Here is a 20,294-nt window from a genome sequence, read left to right on the forward strand (position 1 = left end):
TTCATAGAGGCCCACTCAGTGGTTGTAAAGTCTGAACGGCGCGCAGTGCGACTTTTTTGCACCTCATGCAGCTGGTACTCCATTACTGCTGCCTGCTGCTCACACAGCCGCTCCAACATATGTAACGTTGAATTCCACCTGGTGGGTAGGTCACATATGATGCAATGTCCGGGGAGGTGGAATCGGCACTGAAAAGCTGCAATGCGCGATCTTGCCATGCTGGAACGCCACAAGTGAGCACACTCTAGGCGGACCTTGTGCAGCAGTGCATCAAGATCCGGATAGTCCCTCAGAAAACTCTGCATGACCAAGTTGAGCACATGTGCCAGACATGGGATGTGAGTGAGGTTGCCTAGGCCCAGAGCTGCCACCAGATTTCGGCCATTGCCACACACTACCATGCCTGGCTGGACATTCGCTGGTACAAACCACACGTCGCTCTCCTGCTTGATGGCATTCCACAGCTCCTGCGCTGTGTGGCTTCGATTCCCCAAAGAAATTAATTTCAATACGGCCTGTTGACATTTGGTGACGGCTGTGCTCATATCGGTCGTAACAGGTAAGTGCTCACGGGTCTATGTGGAGGTAGACTGTGACGGCTCCTGCAGCACTGATTCAGAGGAATTGGAGTATGAGGAGGAGTCAATGTGTACAGACTGGATTCCTGCAATCCTTGGATTTGGCAGAAGACGTAGAGCGCCACTCTCATGATCTTTACCTGGCTCCACAACATTTACCCAATGGGCACTGAGGGAAACTTATCGTTCCTGTCTATGGTGACTGGTCCACACATCGGTGGTGAGGTGGACCTTGCTACTGACAGCGTTTATCAGTGCATGTTTAATGTTTCCCTCCACATGCTATAACAGGGCAGGGACGGCTTGCCTGCTGAAATAAAAGCGGCTGGGCACATGGTATTGTGGGACTGCCAATGCCATCAAGTTACGGAAGGTGTCAGTCTTCACCAGCCTGAATGAGAGCATTTCAATGGACAGTAGTTTTGCAATGCCAGCATTCAGAGCCTGTGCTTGGGTGTGGTTTTCCGAGAATGGCAGCTTTTTCTCCCATGCCTGTACTACCGATGTCTGTAGACTGGGCTGGGAGTGTGAGGATGACAGGGAACGTGGTGCTGTGGGTGGAATTACACTGCTTCTCTGTACAACAGTGCTAGAGGTTCTTCCATGGCGATCCTGTGAGGAAGCCGAACCAGCTGTGTGTGAGCTGGAGGAAGAGGCTAGAACACGAGCTGAAGAGGTGGTAGGTGCCGCTGTAGGTTGGCCGAGGTCTTCAGTGTGTTTTTGTAACTCCACCACATGCTTGATCTGCACATGTTTCCACATATTTGGGGTATTGAGGTTGCTGGCACTTTTCTCTCTTTTGACTTTCTGATTACACAGCTTGCATTTGACAAAGCAAATGTCATCTGCAACTGTGTCAAAAAAGGACCAAGCACTGCAAGTCTTGGGAGCGCCCGTTTTGGGTTTTGGAAGAGGCATGCTCCTAATGGGTGCCAAAGTAGAGGCTACAGGAAACGCAGTCTTTCCCCTCCCTCTCCCTCCTTTTTGGGCCGTTCGGGGAAGCTCTTCCTCAGAGCTGCTCCCACCACTTTCCTGTACCTCACGCCATGATGGGTCAAGGACCTCATCATCTACACTACCCTCTTCCAACAACTGCTTCTCTTGGGTAGTCTTGGCAGCACAGTACGCACCAGAAAGTGGCACCTGAGTCTCATCTTCAGATGCGTACTGAGGTGTGCTGACCGTAGGCACTGGCCCACCCGCCTCTTCTGATTCAGAGAGACAAAGCAGTTGTGCATCACTGCATACTGCCTCTTCTTCAGTTTCTTGAATGCTACTTGGCTGGCCCCCTCTTTCCAAGCCAAGAGATTCAGAGAACAGAAGTAGAGATGGCTCCTGTCCTGGGCTCTCTGACTGCCTGGGCAATTTGGCAGGTGGTGAAGAGACAGGTTGGTGCTCTTCAGTGCTCTGTGCCTGAGAGGATGTGGCACTAATTGAAGTCGATGTGTTAGCTGCCATCCATCCGACAATGGCTTCAATTTGTTCATCCCGCAGCAGTGGGGTACGGCGAGCTCCTACAAAGCTTCACATGAAGGACTGTTCCCTGCTAAAACTGGGGGATGATGAGTCGCCGGTGCCCGCAGCAGGCACAGAATCCCCCTGTCCTCTCCCTGCAGAAACTCCACACCCACGACCACGTGCCTTACTCCCTGAGTTCTTCAACTTGGTAGACTGATAAAGATAGGCAGAAAAGTACTAAGGGCTTAGTGTGCTTATTCCTGAACAGCTGCTAAGAGGTATAAGAAACACTAATTTTATAAAGTGTGGACTAGACTTTAATATGAGCTAATGTGGCCTACACAACTGTAAAGTGGAGTGTTTGGTGAACTTTATTAACTTTTTGTTTTTTTCACAAAAAGACAATGGATGTGCCCAAAGATGTAAAACCGATATTATCACAAACTTTTTGTAGCGATTACAAAGCAGGAAGGTAACCTACAATGCAATAGATGAGGCTCCAAAATATAGGTTAATACTAATCTGGCTGGGGCTGCAGGGCACAAGTCTGCAGAAAGGCTCCAGAACAGACTACAGCCTAAGCTGAACTCACACAGAGACCTTGCAGACAGCCGTGAATAGCGCTGCAAGGCAAAAAAAAGCTCCTCTATGTACTCCTATATAGTGTTTTTCCACAATCTAGCAGGATACAGATGGAAACCCACTAATAGGATAAATCTGGAAAAATGTGCAGCAGGCAGCACTAATTGAAAAAAGGACAATGGAACAGTATGAGGCGCACACTGAGCTGACTACAACCAGCTGTGGCTGCAGAACAGACTACAGAGTGAGCTGCACTCACACAGAGACCTTGCAGACAGCCGTGAACAGCGCTGCAAGGCAAAAACAAGGTTCTCACACAGCGGTTGCTAAATTAGCCTGGGTAAAGCACAATGAAGCAAATCGCTATCTCAAACTATCCCTCAGTCAGAACAACAGCATCCTGTCCCTAACTGAATTCACAGCAGAGTGAACCCAAAATGGCGGCGGCGGCTTTTATAGTGCATCATGACATCATTTCAGCAGCCAATCACAGCCATGCCAGTAGTCACATGCCTAACATGCAGAACAGGATGTGCCCACACTTCTAATGATTCCTCATTGGCTGAGTTTAATCAAACTGGCTCATTGCATTATGGGAACTTCCGATTCCGGTATCTGATTGTTAGGAGTCGAGTTTCCTCTGCTGCACAGGGGGAATCTCGATCCGTGTCTGCTGCGGTCTCCCATTCTGCATTGGCCGCAGTGGAGCCTGCTCAGCGAAGACCTCGCTCCCAGCATCTCGCTGAGACTGGTACGGTGCAAAGGGTTACTACTGACTCTCCAGGCTCAGCTATTGTACCCTGCACTGATCTGCAGCGAGCAGGCTTTTCTGGGTCTAAGTCCTGCTTTGCACACACTGAGCATGCCCAGGGCAAGATCTCTCAATGGAGATCCAGGGTCACATGCTCAGGTACTGCTGCAAATCCATTGGTCCTTCTTTTAAGGGTCCTGAACGTGCTGCAGTTATATAAGCTTTGCATGACCGCACGGCCATGCGCTAGTATACAATTGTTATCGTGTGTGTGTTGTTGAGTGCAAGTCGTTCCTTAAAAAACCCATCCCTTGTGTATGACTGTTCGCGTAAGGTGTATGGCTGCAATCTAGCGCCCGGCTGAACTCACAGCTTTAACACACGAAGCAGCGTCTACTGCTGTGACCGCCAGTGCAGCGCCGTGCGCTATTAGAGCGCTTACCTTTCCCAAGTCTGGGTGGTTAGTGGCGTCCGCTAGTGTGGCACAGCATACACTTCTGTGCATAATAGTTACCGCTGTTACCCCAATTGTGGTGTCGATCGCAAGAGGTCTACACTAACTAAATCCTGTGTTCTGGGATAGAGTTCTGTGGTTCCTTGCTTGCGCTCTCTGTGCGGTACCGCGACCCTGTGACTTAACAGGGATCGCTTCCTTCACACAGGGTGAAGTTAACCCGTGTGTGAAATCGCGTTGTACCGCCATATAGTGCCGCCATTCACTTAGCCGCAGGTTCTTTCCTGCACGGTGGATCCCGGGTGGCGAACGCACCAATCTTACCTAATAAATATATTCGGTGCGTTCCGCCAACCCTAACATTATACTAGCGCCAGGATCTGGCTAAGTAATGGCGGATGAACAGCGATTGCAGGGGTACATCCAGCTGCTGGAGGGCCGGTTGGCGTCTCTTGAGCATGCAACCTCGGCCGTGGATGTTACCGCAATTGCTGTTCAGGCTGCTAGCGTGGCTGCAGCAGCTTTACCCACTGCCACCCCTGTTCCGATCTCACCTCCCTTTGCCTGAGAAATACTCTGGGGACAGTAAGTCCTGTAGGGGTTTCGTGAGCCAGTGTGGTATACATCTCGAGCTCCTGGCTGCACGTTTTCCCACAGAGCGGGCAAAGGTGGGATTCATAATATTTCCCTTGTCGGACAGGGCATTGGAGAGGGCTACGCCGCTGTGGGAGCGCAACGATCATGTGGTGCAGAGTGTTCCTCGGTTTCTGGATATTCTGAAACTCTTTGTAGGATCTCAAGTCACCCATGATACAGCGCTCCAACTGCTGGCTTTGACTCAGGGTTCAACCATGGTCAGCCATTTTGCTGTTCACTTCCGGACATTAGCGTCTGAGTTGGAATGGCCAGATAAAACCCTCATTCCCGTATTTTGGAGGGGGCTGGCTGACCATGTGAAGGATGCTTTGGCCACTAGGGAGATTCTCGCCACACTGGAGGAGCTCATAGCTGTATCAACTCGCATAGACCTTCGTTTTCACGAGCGAAGGTTGGAGCGAGCCCAGTGTAGGCAGAGGTTTTGGCTGGCTCCTACCTAAGCCAAACCTTTGGAATCCCCAGTCCAGGCGTCCGAGTCACATAAGGTCTGTCATGTTTGCCGGCAGTCAGGACATCTTGCCTCCAAGTGTCCTCAGCGGTCGGGGAAACGTCAGCGTCTAGTGGCAGTAGGAGGAGGTACACTAGACACGGCGACGTTTGCCTCAAAGTTTCCAACAAAAATCAGTCAGACCGCACCCAATACTGACATTGTCTCTATGGACATCAGGGCGCACGTCCACATCAGGGGGTCCATCCCAGTAGAGGAATCCACAGTGTAAATAGAAGAGAAGGACAGCGCCACACCAGGAAGTGATAAGCAGCAACACACTTTATTCTGCCTCCTGCGGCAGCCGCAGGAGGCAGAATAAGGTGTGTTGCTGCTTATCACTTCCTGGTGTGGCGCTGTCCTTCTCTTCTATTTACACTGTGTTTGCCTCAAAGTTGTCCTTCAAGGAGACGATTACCATAGGCCCATCCACTCTTATGGTAGAGCTATGCGTGGATTCAGGGGCGGAGGGTAATTTTATGTCATCTGCATTCGCCCAGCGTCACGCAATACCCCTGGTGATGCTCACCAAGCCAGTAACCATTTGAGTGGTAAATGGGTCGACACTACCCTCACAGATTACCCACCAAACCATTCCTATCACGCTTTCTGTGTCTCCATCACATCAGGAGATTATCTCCCTATTAGTCATTCCTGAGGGAATTGATGAGGTCCTGTTGGGGATACCATGGCTACGCTATCATTCTCCTCATATAGAGTGGTCCTCAGGGAGAATTTTGGGATGGAGTAAATCCTGCGAGGGTAGATGTCAGAGGGAGTGCGCTCAGGTTGCTACAACGCAGGTACCCGCAGATCTTTCCTCTCTCCCCAAGCACTATTGGCCCTAGGCAGACGTGTTCTCCAAAAGGGCTGCGGAGACTCTTCCGCCTCACCACCCCTATGACTGTCCTATTGACCTCTTGCCTGGTGCTGAGCCTCCCCGGGGTCGAGTCTATCCGTTATCTCTCCCTGAGACGGAGGAAATGTCTCAGTACATTCAAGAGAATCTGGCTAGAGGATTCATTAGGAAGTCAGTGTCACCTGCAGGGGCTGGGTTCTTCTTCGTACAGAAGAAGACTGGAGACTTATGTCCATGCATAGACTACAGGGGTCTTAACGTCATCACCGTTAAGAACAAGTACCCATTACCCCTGATATCTGAGCTTTTTGAGCAAGGGTATTTACAAAATTAGATCTGCGGGGTGCCTACAACCTGATTCGCATCCGTGAGGGGGATGAATGGAAGACGGCTTTTAACACCAGGGATGGGCACTATGAATATCTGGTGATGCCCTTCGGGTTCTGTAATGCCCCAGCCGTTTTCCAAGACTTTGTGAACGACATCTTCCTGGATTTGCTCACCACCTCGGTCGTAGTCTATCTGGATGATATTCTCATCTACTCTCCAGATATTGACTCCCATCGGAGAGATGTTCGCAAAGTCTTCGACCTCTTACGGGCAAACTCCCTCTACACCAAGTTGGAGAAGTGTGTGTTTGAGCAGGAGTCCTTGCCTTTCCTTGGTTATATCATCTCTGCCCTCTGCCCATGGTTTGGCTATGGATCCTGCCAAGCTACAGGCTGTGATGGACTGGCAGGAACCCCATTCTCTTAAAGCGGTGCAGCACTTTATGAGGTTCATTAATTATTATCGCCAGTTTATTCCACACTTCTCAACTTTGGTGAGTCTAATAGTAGACTTATAGTTAAGTAAATAAGGCAGCACACTGTAGCGCTGAAAAATGCAAATATGAAACACGAAAACTGAACTGCATTACTGCACTAGAAATATGAAAAATGAGAGCGTTTAGCGCATAAAAATGGCCAATTTTATGTGTACCTGGTAGCCCCTTTACGGCATCTCTCTTATACCAGGTCCTACGCTTGCCTTACCTCGCTGAGAATAAACGTCTCCATCTGAATGGGTACATGTGAAACCTCTTCCTAGACTAAAATTCTCTCTCTCTGTGGAGGGGTATTGGACCTGCTGTAATTAAAACACCTGTGGCTAGGAGGCGGAGTGCACGATCAGAAGGCTAGAGAATACATTTCAAAAACCTGACTGGCACATCCAAACATAGACTCAGTGTGAACAGGTGCTGAACCTAGAGTCGCCAACTCGTATATAGTTAAGTAAATAAGGCAGCACACTGTAGCGCTGAAACATGCAAATATGAAACACGAAAATTGAACTGCATTACTGCACTAGAAATATGAAAAATGAGAGCGTTTAGCGCAGAAAAATGGCCAATTTTATGTGTACCTGGTAGCCCCTTTACGGCATCTCTCTTATACCAGGTCCTACGCTTGCCTTACCTCGCTGAGAATAAACGTCTACATCTGAATGGGTACATGTGAAACCTCTTCCTAGACTAAAATTCTCTCTCTCTGTGGAGGGGTATTGGACCTGCTGTAATTAAAACACCTGTGGCTAGGAGGCGGAGTGCACGATCAGAAGGCTAGAGAATACATTTCAAAAACCTGACCGGCACATCCAAACATAGACTCAGTGTGAACAGGTGCTGAACCTAGAGTCGCCAACTCGTATATTGTTAAGTAAATAAGGCAGCACACTGTAGCGCTGAAACATGCAAATATGAAACACGAAAATTGAACTGCATTACTGCACTAGAAATATGAAAAATGAGAGCGTTTAGCGCATAAAAATGGCCAATTTTATGTGTACCTGGTAGCCCCTTTACGGCATCTCTCTTATACCAGGTCCTACGCTTGCCTTACCTCGCTGAGAATAAACGTCTCCATCTGAATGGGTACATGTGAAACCTCTTCCTAGACTAAAAATCTCTCTCTCTCTGTGGAGGGGTATTAGACCTGCTGTAATTAAAACACCTGTGGCTAGGAGGCGGAGTGCACGATCAGAAGGCTAGAGAATACATTTCAAAAACCTGACCGGCACATCCAAACATAGACTCAGTGTGAACAGGTGCTGAACCTAGAGTCGCCAACTCGTATATAGTTAAGTAAATAAGGCAGCACACTGTAGCGCTGAAACATGCAAATATGAAACACGAAAATTGAACTGCATTACTGCACTAGAAATATGAAAAATGAGAGCGTTTAGCGCATAAAAATGGCCAATTTTATGTGTACCTGGTAGCCCCTTTACGGCATCTCTCTTATACCAGGTCCTACGCTTGCCTTACCTCGCTGAGAATAAACGTCTCCATCTGAATGGGTACATGTGAAACCTCTTCCTAGACTAAAATTCTCTCTCTCTGTGGAGGGGTATTGGACCTGCTGTAATTAAAACACCTGTGGCTAGGAGGCGGAGTGCACGATCAGAAGGCTAGAGAATACATTTCAAAAACCTGACCGGCACATCCAAACATAGACTCAGTGTGAACAGGTGCTGAACCTAGAGTCGCCAACTCGTATATAGTTAAGTAAATAAGGCAGCACACTGTAGCGCTGAAACATGCAAATATGAAACACGAAAATTGAACTGCATTACTGCACTAGAAATATGAAAAATGAGAGCGTTTAGCGCATAAAAATGGCCAATTTTATGTGTACCTGGTAGCCCCTTTACGGCATCTCTCTTATACCAGGTCCTACGCTTGCCTTACCTCGCTGAGAATAAACGTCTCCATCTGAATGGGTACATGTGAAACCTCTTCCTAGACTAAAAATCTCTCTCTCTCTGTGGAGGGGTATTAGACCTGCTGTAATTAAAACACCTGTGGCTAGGAGGCGGAGTGCACGATCAGAAGGCTAGAGAATACATTTCAAAAACCTGACCGGCACATCCAAACATAGACTCAGTGTGAACAGGTGCTGAACCTAGAGTCGCCAACTCGTATATAGTTAAGTAAATAAGGCAGCACACTGTAGCGCTGAAACATGCAAATATGAAACACGAAAATTGAACTGCATTACTGCACTAGAAATATGAAAAATGAGAGCGTTTAGCGCATAAAAATGGCCAATTTTATGTGTACCTGGTAGCCCCTTTACGGCATCTCTCTTATACCAGGTCCTACGCTTGCCTTACCTCGCTGAGAATAAACGTCTCCATCTGAATGGGTACATGTGAAACCTCTTCCTAGACTAAAATTCTCTCTCTCTGTGGAGGGGTATTGGACCTGCTGTAATTAAAACACCTGTGGCTAGGAGGCGGAGTGCACGATCAGAAGGCTAGAGAATACATTTCAAAAACCTGACCGGCACATCCAAACATAGACTCAGTGTGAACAGGTGCTGAACCTAGAGTCGCCAACTCGTATATAGTTAAGTAAATAAGGCAGCACACTGTAGCGCTGAAACATGCAAATATGAAACACGAAAATTGAACTGCATTACTGCACTAGAAATATGAAAAATGAGAGCGTTTAGCGCATAAAAATGGCCAATTTTATGTGTACCTGGTAGCCCCTTTACGGCATCTCTCTTATACCAGGTCCTACGCTTGCCTTACCTCGCTGAGAATAAACGTCTACATCTGAATGGGTACATGTGAAACCTCTTCTTAGACTAAAATTCTCTCTCTCTGTGGAGGGGTATTGGACCTGCTGTAATTAAAACACCTGTGGCTAGGAGGCGGAGTGCACGATCAGAAGGCTAGAGAATACATAGCCTACAGGTGTTTTAATTACAGCAGGTCCAATACCCCTCCACAGAGAGAGAGAATTTTAGTCTAGGAAGAGGTTTCACATGTACCCATTCAGATGGAGACATTTATTCTCAGCGAGGTAAGGCAAGCGTAGGACCTGGTATAAGAGAGATGCTGTAAAGGAGCTACCAGGTACACATAAAATTGGCCATTTTTATGCGCTAAACGCTCTCATTTTTCATATTTCTAGTGCAGTAATGCAGTTCAATTTTCGTGTTTCATATTTGCATGTTTCAGCGCTACAGTGTGCTGCCTTATTTACTTAACTATATACGAGTTGGCGACTCTAGGTTCAGCACCTGTTCACACTGAGTCTATGTTTGGATGTGCCGGTCAGGTTTTTGAAATGTAATAGTAGACTTATGGCTCGAAATCCTGTCTTTCACGTGCTGTGTGGTCTCGCCTACGTATATAAGGCCAAAAGGGCATTTTACCAGATAGACTACAAAATTGGAGTTACATGTGTAAAATCCCTTAATTCCAAACCTCTTGCCCGTATGAGGGTGTATGATGTCACTAGACTTGATCACATTGGCAAAGCAGTCACATCCTAAACAAGGAAATGTGCCTGTTCTTTGGGATCCTAAAAATTGCTGTTTGGGTTGTCTGGTAAAGCTGCCCACATCCGCCTTTACCAAATAATCTCTGATATTCTTAGGCCTGCGCTTGCACATCAGGGTAGGGTATTGGAAAGGGATTATCTGTGGGTAGGCCTCAGACAGGAGGGGCCAGTGTTTTTTGATTATTTTGTAGACCATGGGCAGCTTACAATATTCACCATTTATATCCGTCTATAAATAAACCTGTTAAGTGCTTCAAACTCATGTCTTGTGTGTGCGGACCATGAACTAAGGTTTCCCGAGTCAACCCTTGGCAGAAGAAGAAGATCCTCCTGCATCCCATCATAGCACTCAGAAAGATTCTGGTGGATGCACTGTGCTATATTGAGGGGAGAACTATCAGTCATCCTTCCCCCAGACACGGCGGGTGCTGCAATAACTGAGGATTATGGGGCAGAAATGTAGCCACAGTCATGTTCTACAATAAGTGCAACTCAAAAGGGGTTAATGTACGTTCTGATGATTAAGAAATGGGTTTGTGTTAGGGTATGTGCACGTAAGTGTTTTCTAGCAGAAATTTCCTGACAAAAACTGGACATTTCTGCAAGAAAACTGCATGCATTTTTTTGTGGGGTTTTTTTTTTTTTGCAGTCTTTATGCGTTTTTGACGCGTTTTTTTGCTTTTTTTTCCCCAATGCATTATATAGTGGGAAAAACGTGAAAAATCTGCAAAATTAATGAACATGCTGCTTTTTTTACCGCAATGGGTTTTTTTTCGTGGAAAAAAACGCATCATGTGCACAAAAATTGCAGAATGCATTCTAAATGATAGGATGCATATGTATGCTTTTGTTATGGGTTTTACAGCGTTTTTATCATGAAAAACGCGAAAAAAAGCAAAAAAAAAACGTAACGTGTGCACATACCCTTAAAGCAACAGAAAATAAGTTTCATTAAAGGAGCAAATAAACAGGCTTATTTCTGTTCCTTCATCTTATTCTTGAATTATCCAGTGTAATACGGTTCAGATCACAATCATCGGGGAGCAGATCCAGAATAATGTGTGAGATCAGACAATGTAAAATATATCCCATCATTCTGTATAAGAAGAGGGGAGAAGATCGCCGTCTTCATGTCATTGATCCTATGGGCCGTGCGCTTTGTGTCACTGCTGTTCGTGGTCTTCATCACTGAGAATAGAATCTACTTCTTATTCAGTTATATTATTATATATAAGGAGATGTTCAGTTTCCTTATTATATTGCTGCTTCCATGGCTTCATTTAACGAAATATGTCGGTGATCTCAAGATAAAAGGTTATGATCATATTTTGGAAAATAATTACCAGGATGGAGATTTCATCATTGGTGGGCTGTTATCGGTTCAACAAAATGCAAAGGATCCAGGATATCCTGATGAATTTCATCTAGAAATAACTTGTCCATCGTAAGTCATCATCCCATGTCTGTAGTGTCCGTACGTGGTGAGAATAGTGACTGCTGCAGACCTCGCTCCACCAACCGATCAATACTGGCTTCTATGTATGACATTTCCAGAAATATAAATGAGGCTTACGGGGTCCTGGGTCACCGCCTGTCTGTAAATTCCTGGTTGGTTTGTACAAATCAGGGACTTTTTACTAATCCCCATATAATATTTGACAAGTCCATGATTATTTTGGGGTCGGAGGAGCTTGTGCCGGTTGTTGTGATTGTAGCTGTCATCATGTTCCAGTTCTCAGTAATTGATACTAATGTGTCTTATCAATGTGCTCATCATCTGTCTGTGTTACATATGGTCGCATTTTATCATATTTGAATTTATTTGGTTCAGATAATTTTTCCCAACAAAAGTAGATTTTCAGCAAATAAATTTTCCTTAAATTGCAGGTCCTCCGATTGTCCTGGAATAATATGTATAATAACTAGTGATGAGCGAACGTGCTCGCCATTACTCGGTACTCGCCTGAGTATCACTATACTCGGTGTACTTGGCGAGCATCGAGTATTTCTAGGATTATTCTTTTTCCCTTTTTGGAAGTGCATTTGAACTGCAAGGTTGATTGCTGTTAAAGGGAACTAGAGAAAAAAAAATCTCTAAATCTTCAGCATAGCGAGTGTGAGCGAGCTGAGTGTGAGCTGAGCGTAAGTGTGAACGGCGGTAAGTGTGACTTGTGATTCAGTGACTTTGGAGTCAGGGAGTTTCCAAGGGAGGAATTACTGAATTGCTGTCTGTTTTGTATTAATACTTTGTATTTATTTATTTATTTTTTATTATTTAACTTTTCTGTCTGGTGCAATCCCCATTAGGAAATGTGCTCCACGATTGTTAATGCCATCCAGTGCACATCCTTGATCAGCCGGTCGAGGGTGCATACTGCTGTGCGAGATGTGAGCACGTTGTGCATTTGGAAACCCAGATTCTGGATCTAAATGTGCAGCTGGCAACACTGAGATCCATTGACAATATGGAGAGGAGTCTTCTGCTCACTGAACAGACGCTCAATGGGATAGATGAGGGGGGGGATGGTAGGATGCAGTTGCAGGATGGTGAAGTAGCAAGCTGCGTGACAGAAGGCCGGGTAGAGGGAAGAGTGCCAGGGAGGCTAGTCCTGATCTGGAACACCCCAATAAGTTTGCTAAGTTGGCAGATGAGGGGGTGCCAGTACAGGGGTAGCACTGCTGCAGCCAGGCATGTCCTCTGAAAGCCGGAGGAGTCACTGCTCCAGTAAGGAGGGAAATAGGAGAGCAGGGCAGGCCAGACAGGTGCTGGTAGTGGGGGACTCAATTATTAGGGGAACAGATAGGGCAATCTGTCACAAAGACAGGGATCGTCGAACGGTGTGCTGCCTACCTGGCGCTCGAGTCCGACACATCGCTGATCGGGTGGACAGATTATTGGGAGGGGCTGGTGAGGACCCAGCGGTCATGGTTCACATTGGCACTAATGACAAAGTTAGAGGTAGGTGGAAGGTCCTTAAAGATTATTTCAGGGAATTAGGCCGCAAGCTGAAAGCAAGGACCTCCAACGTGGTATTTTCCGAAATACTGCCTGTACCACGTGCCACGCCAGAGAGGCAACGGGAGATTAGGGAGGTTAATAAGTTGCTCAAGAATTGGTGTAGGAAGGAGGGGTTTGGGTTCCTGCAGAACTGGGCCGACTTCTCAGTTGGCTACAGGCTCTACGCTAGGGACGGGCTGCACCTCAATGGGGAAGGTGCAGCTGTGCTGGAGGAGGAAATGGCTGGAAGGTTGGAGGAGTGTTTAAACTAGGAATTGGGGGGAGGGTATTCATTTTATAGGAGGGGAAGATAGTGCAGACAGAGACCTGGGCACAGATAAGGAAGTTGGGGGTGGCAGTGGCATGGGGGGTGGGGTTAGAACAGTTAATAATTTAAGAAAGAATAGAGGTACAGAGAGGAACATCAAGTGCATGTATACTAATGCCAGAAGCCTCGCCAACAAAATGGATGAATTAGAACTAATGTTGTTGGAGCATAATTATGACATGGTGGGGATATCTGAAACATGGCTGGATGAGAGCCATGACTGGGCTGTTAACTTGCAGGGCTATAGTCTGTTCAGAAATGACCAAAAAGATAGGCGAGGGGGAGGGGTGTGTCTATATGTAAAATCGTCCTTAAAACCCATCCGGCGTGATAATATAGGTGAATTTAATGAAAATGTAGAATCCCTGTGGGTGGAGATAAGGGGAGGGGGAAAAAATAATAAATTACAGATAGGGGTTTGTTATAAATCTCCAAAAATAATGGAAGCAATGGAGAATATCCTCGTAAAGCAAATAGATGAAGCTGCGACTCAAGGAGAAGTCATTATTATGGGGGACTTCAACTACCCTGAAATAGATTGGGGAACAGAAACCTGCAGTTCCAGCAAAGGTAATCGGTTTTTGACAACTATGGGAGACAATTACCTTTCATAACTGGTTCAGGACCCAACAAGAAGGGGGGCACTGCTAGACCTAATATTAACCAACAGGCCAGACCGCATAGCAAATATAAGGGTTGGGGGTCACTTGGGAAATAGCGATCACAAAATAATAAGTTTTCATGTATCCTTTAAAAAGATGTGTAGTAGAGGGGTTACAAGGACACTAAACTTCAGGAGGGCAAATTTCCAACGGATGAGAGAGGATCTTGGTGCAATTAACTGGGACGATATCCTGAGACACAAAAATACACAAAGAAAATGTGAGACGTTTATTAGCATCCTGGATAGGACCTGTGCACAGTATATACCGTATGGGAATAAACATACTAGAAATAGGAGGAAACCAATATGGCTAAATAGAGTTGTAAGGGGCGCAATAAGTGACAAAAAGAAAGCATTTAGAGAATTAAAGGAAGTAGGTAGTGAGGAGGCATTAAATAAATACAAAAAATTAAATAAATTCTGTAAAAAGCAAATCAAGGCAGCAAAGATTGAGACAGAGAGACTCATTGCCAGAGAGAGTAAAAATAATCCCAAAATATTCTTTAACTACATAAATAGTAAGAAACTAAATAATGATAGTGTTGGCCCCCTTAAAAGTAGTCTGGGTGAGATGGTGGATGAGGATGAGGAAAAAGCCAATATGCTAAATTACTTTTTTTCATCAGTATTTACACAAGAAAATCCCATGGCGACAAAATGTCTAGTGATAAAAATTCCCAATTAAATGTCACCGGCTTAACCCAGCAGGAAGTGCGGCGGCGGCGTCTAAAAATCACTAAAATTGACAAATCTCCAGGCCCGGATGGGATCCACCCCCGAGTACTGCAGGAGCTAAGTACAGTCATTGATAGACCATTATTTTTAATCTTTAAAGACTCCATAATAACAGGGTCTGTGCCGCAGGACTGGCGTATAGCAAATGTGGTGCCATATTCAAAAAGGGGACAAAAACTGAACTCGGAAATTATAGGCCAGTAAGCTTCACCTCTACTGCGGGTAAAATCCTGGAGGGCATTCTAAGGGACGCTATACTGGAGTATCTGAAGAGGAATAACCTCATGACCCAGTATCAGCACGGGTTTACTAGGGACCGTTCATGTCAGACTAATTTGATCAGTTTCTATGAAGAGGTAAGTTCCGGACTGGACCAAAGGAACCCAGTAGATGTAGTGTATATGGACTTTTCAAAAGCTTTTGATACGGTGCCACACAATAGGTTGATACATAAAATGAGAATAATGGGGATAGGGGAAAATATGTGCAAGTGGGTTGAGAGCTGGCTCAGGGATAGGAAACAAAGGGTGGTTATTAATGGAACACACTCGGACTGGGTAGCGGTTAGCAGTGGGGTACCACAGGGCAGAGGTTTCAAACTGCATTCCTCAAGGGCTGCAAACAGGTCATGTTTTCAGGATTTCCTTGTGTTGCACAGGTGATAATTTAATCACCTGCACAGAATGATTCCATCACCTGTGCAATACTAAGGAAATCCTGAAAACATGACCTGTTTGCAGCCCTCGAGGAATGCAGTTTGACACCACTGCCACAGGGGTCAGTATTGGGCCCTCTTCTTTTTAACATATTTATTAATAACCTTGTAAGGGGCATTCAGAGTAGAATTTCAATATTTGCAGATGACACTAAACTCTGCAGGGTAATCAATACAGAGGAGGACAATTTTATATTACAGGATGATTTATGTAAACTAGAAGCTTGGGTTGATAAATGGCAAATGAGCTTTAATGGGGATAAATGTAAGGTCATGCACTTGGGTAGAAGTAATAAGATGTATAATCATGTGCTTAATTCTAAAACTCTGGGCAAAACCCAGGAGTGTGAAGGAGATAGCAAAAGCCGGCAATTGAATTACCGGCTTTTAAGCTATCTAGCGCTGCATTAAAAAAATATACATATATATATATATATATATATATATATATATATGTCTCACTGACATACTGTATATTCCTATTCTATGTGTATATATCTATTCTATTCTAACCTGTCTGTGTGATTTTACTGTACACCGCGCAGAATTGCCAGCTTTTCAAAGGACACTCGCATGGTTCATCAACTATTATCACCAGTTCATTCCCCACTTCTCAACTTTGGTAGCTCCCCTGGATGCCCTCACCAAGAAGGGAGCTAATCGCAAATTGTGGTCGGAGGAGGTCTACAAGGTCTTCCTCTCTATCAAGTCACACTTCGCTGGCGCTCCCATTTTACATCGCCCTGATGTTGATAAACCATTTATAATGGAGGTGGATGCTTCTTCCGTCAGTGCTGGAGTAGTTCTCTTCCAGAAGGATGCTCAAGGTCAGAAGCATCTTTGCTTCTTCTCCTCCAAGACCTTCATGCCGGCAGAGAGGAATTATTCCATCGGGGACAGGGAGCTGCTAGCCACGAAGTTGGCCTTTTCAGGGAGACATCTTCTGGAGGGGGCTCGCTACCCCTTCCACGTATTCACCGGCCACAAAAATTTGGTGTATTAACAAACCGTCCAGCGGCTAAACTCTCGCCAGGCCAGATAGTCCCTGTTCTTGTCCCGGTTCCACTTTACCCTCCATTTAATCTCCGGGGAGAAGAACACTCGGGTCGATGCTCTCTCCCGCTCCTTTGTATCATCATCAGAGGAAGAGCCTCAGGTTATTGTCCCGTCAGAAAGCCTGAGAACTGTGGCTCTGGTTTCGCTAGAGTCTGTGCCCCCTGGCAAGACTTTCGTACCATCTAATTTGTGATCGGAGGTTCTCTCTTGGGCTTGCTCATCCAGGGTGGGTGGACATTTTGGGACCAAGAGGACATTAGAGTTTCTGGCGAGGATGTACTGGTGGCCGCATATATATTCAGGCGTGTGTCTCCTGCACCATGAATCGGTCTCCTTGGCAACGGCCTGCTGGGCTACTTTACCCCCTGCCGGTGGCAGACAGGCCCTAGGAGATGGTCGGGATGGACTTAGTGGTGGGCTTACCCAAGTCTCGTAGTTGCACCACTATCTGGGTAGTCACCGGCCATTTTTCTAAAATGGTGCAATTTGTGCTGCTTCCATGGCTACCTTATGCATGGGCCTTGGCGGCGTTGTTCATTAAACTTGTTTTCCTCCTACATGGCATGCCAGACAAAATTGTCAGTGACCAGGGTCCCCAGTTTGCTTCTCGGTTCGGGAGACAGCTTTGTTGTCTACTCAGCATTGAGTTGAATCTCTCCTCGGCATATCACCCCGGGACGAATGGGTTGGTAGAGAGGCCCAACCAGACTCTGGTCACATACCTGAAACATTTTGTCTCCACCATGCATCCTTGCTACCATGGGTGGAGTTTGCATTAAACAACACCGTAGCTGACTCCACCGGGCAGACCCCATTCCTCCTTAACTATGGCCAGCATCCATGTGTCCCTGTGCCCATGACCGTGTCATCCATCGATTCTAGGGTGGCAGACAGGGCAGTGGAGGCACGTGACATTTGGGACCGCACACAGGATGCCATCCAGACCTCCAAGGAGAGAATGTGGATTTCTGCCGATGCACATTGGCGCCCCGCTCCAACCTTTGCTCCTGGTGACTTAGTGTGGCTCTCCGCCTGTTACATCAGCCTGCGAGTTGAGTCCACTAAGTTTGCGCCTTGCTACATAGGCCCCTTCATGATCCTGGAACAAGTCAACCCTGTGGTCTATCCATTGGCCCTTCCTCCAAAACTAGGTATCACCGACACCTTTCATGTGTCCCTCCTAAAACCCGTTCACATGTCCCGGTTTTCCGAATCATCTTCCTGGACATCGGGCTCGTTCACGGACGATTACGAGATGAATGCTATCATGGGGTGTAAGGTGGTACATGGCAAAAAATTCTATCTGGGGGATTGGAAGGGTCATGGCCCACAGGACAGGAGCCTGTTGAGCACATTCAGGCTCCGCTGCTCATTGCGGCCTTTGAGCGTAGCGAGGCTCAGGGAGGAGGGGGCCCTAGGAGGGAGGGTTATGTTGGGACTCAAGTTCCCGCCGCTGTACAGGGGGAATCTCGAACCATGTCCTCTGTGGTCTCCCATTCCCCTCCAGCCGCAGTGGAGCCTGCTCAGCGGAGTCATTGGTCCCAGCATCTGGCTCAAGCTGATACTGTGCGCTTGGTTACTGCTGCCTTTCCAGGGTCTGGCTTTGTAGCCAGTACTGATCAGTAGCAAGCAGGCATTTCCCATACTGAGCATGCCCTCAAGGCAAACACCCTTTGGAGGTTGGGGGTCACACACTCAGGTCCTGTAGCAGCTCCTATTGGACCACTAGGAAGTCCTTGAGTGCTACAGCTATAAAAGGTTTGCATGGCCGCACGGCCATGTGCTAGTATAAACTTGTTAACTTGTGTGTGTGGTTGTATGCCTGTTCTGGTGATTGCTCCTTAATCATTCCCATTCCTAGTGATGTTGAATGCTCGCAAATGTTGGCGCTAACTAGCGCCTCACTGGGCTAATCTACGCACAAGAGCAAGTTCTGTACTGCATCTAACCATCAGTGACCGCCAGTGCGGCGCTGTGCGCACTCTGTGCGGCTATCTTCAATTACTCCTGACAATCGGTCAGTGTATGGTAGGAACTCCCGCTGGATTCCAGCATCTGACTCCTCAGTACATCCTCAGGCGCGGGCTCAAATGCCACCGAGGGTCAGCGGGATCAATCACCAGCATAGTGGGGGTGAATTGCAGGTATCTCACTAGTATTCATTTGCTGCACCCTGTGACTGCTAACAGGGCACAGCGTTTCCTTGATTCCCAGCAACTCTGTGAAGCAACAGAGTTCACTCCTATACAGACCGGGTGACAGAACTCGTGTCTATTCTGGCGTAGTACTGCCATATAGTGCCACCATTACTTAGCAGCAGGTTCCATCTCTGCACGGTGGACACCGGGCTGTGAGCGCACCTTTAATCTATTAGGTGTGTTCCGCCAGCTGTAACACTGTATATAACTAGAGTAAGAGACAGCAGAAACAGTGGATAATTGGCCTACAATGCCCAAACTTGGAGCATGCAGATATATGAGGCCTGTCACGGAAATAACTTTTTTGGGGGGTCTGCAAAGTAGTGCTGTATATAACTAGAGTAAAGAGACAGCCAAAACAGTGGAAAACCGGCCTAAAATGCCCAAACTTGGAGCTCGCAGATATATGTGGCCTGCCACTGAAATGACACACTGCCAAATATGTGGCCTGTATTTTTTTAAATGGAAAATAGTGCTGTATATAACTAGAGTAAGAGACAGCAAAAACAGTGGAAAACCTGCCTAAAACGCCCAAACAAGGAGCACGCAGATATATGAGGCCTGCCACGGAAAAACCACACTGCCAACTATGTGGCTTGTAATTTTTAAATGCAAAATAGTGCAGTTTATGAGTAGAGTCACAGACAGAAAAAACAACAGAAAATGGCCTACAATGCACAAACTTGGAGCAGTAGATATATGAGGCCTGTCACGGAAATATCACACTGCCAAATATGTGGCCAGTATTACTTTTTAATGCAAAATAGTGATATATATAAGTAGAGTCACAGACAGCAAAAACAATGGAAAACCGGCCTAAACTGCCCAATCTTGGAGCACGCAGATTTATGAGGCTTTTTTTTTGGTGAATTTAAAACAAAAAATAAAAGAGTGGAACAAGGCTACCACACAGAACTATGCTACTGCGAAAATTTGAGTTTTCAAAAACAGATACACCAGGATTCAGTCTGACTTAACAGACTGTATTAATGTCTTTTTTTCTTTTGGTATATGTAAGCAGAAAAAAAATTGACAAAGGCTGGCAGACAGAACTATGCTACGTATGACTGCCTGACATAACAGACTGTATTAATTTTTTTAGGGTTTTGTGTAATAAAAAAAACAAAACAAGGCTAGCAGACAGAACTATGAAACTTACTAGATGTTGGCCCGATTCAAAAGCATCGGGTATTCTAGAATATGTATGTATGTATGTTGCGCTGTCAGTGGTGTTTAAATCCCGCACTAATATCGCTGATTGGCTGATATCCGAGACAGACAGACAATTAGACACTTAGACAACACAATGGCGGCACTTGACAGCAGTGGAGGACAATGATGACAATTCGCGGCAGACTGTGCCGGTTGCTGATTGATTGGTCGAGGCCAGCCGGCCTTGACCAGAGACTGTGCCCGTTGCTGATTTGTCAAGGCCTGGCGG

Source organism: Ranitomeya imitator, chromosome 1 (assembly GCF_032444005.1).
Source record: "Ranitomeya imitator isolate aRanImi1 chromosome 1, aRanImi1.pri, whole genome shotgun sequence".
Lineage (NCBI taxonomy): Eukaryota > Metazoa > Chordata > Amphibia > Anura > Dendrobatidae > Ranitomeya > Ranitomeya imitator.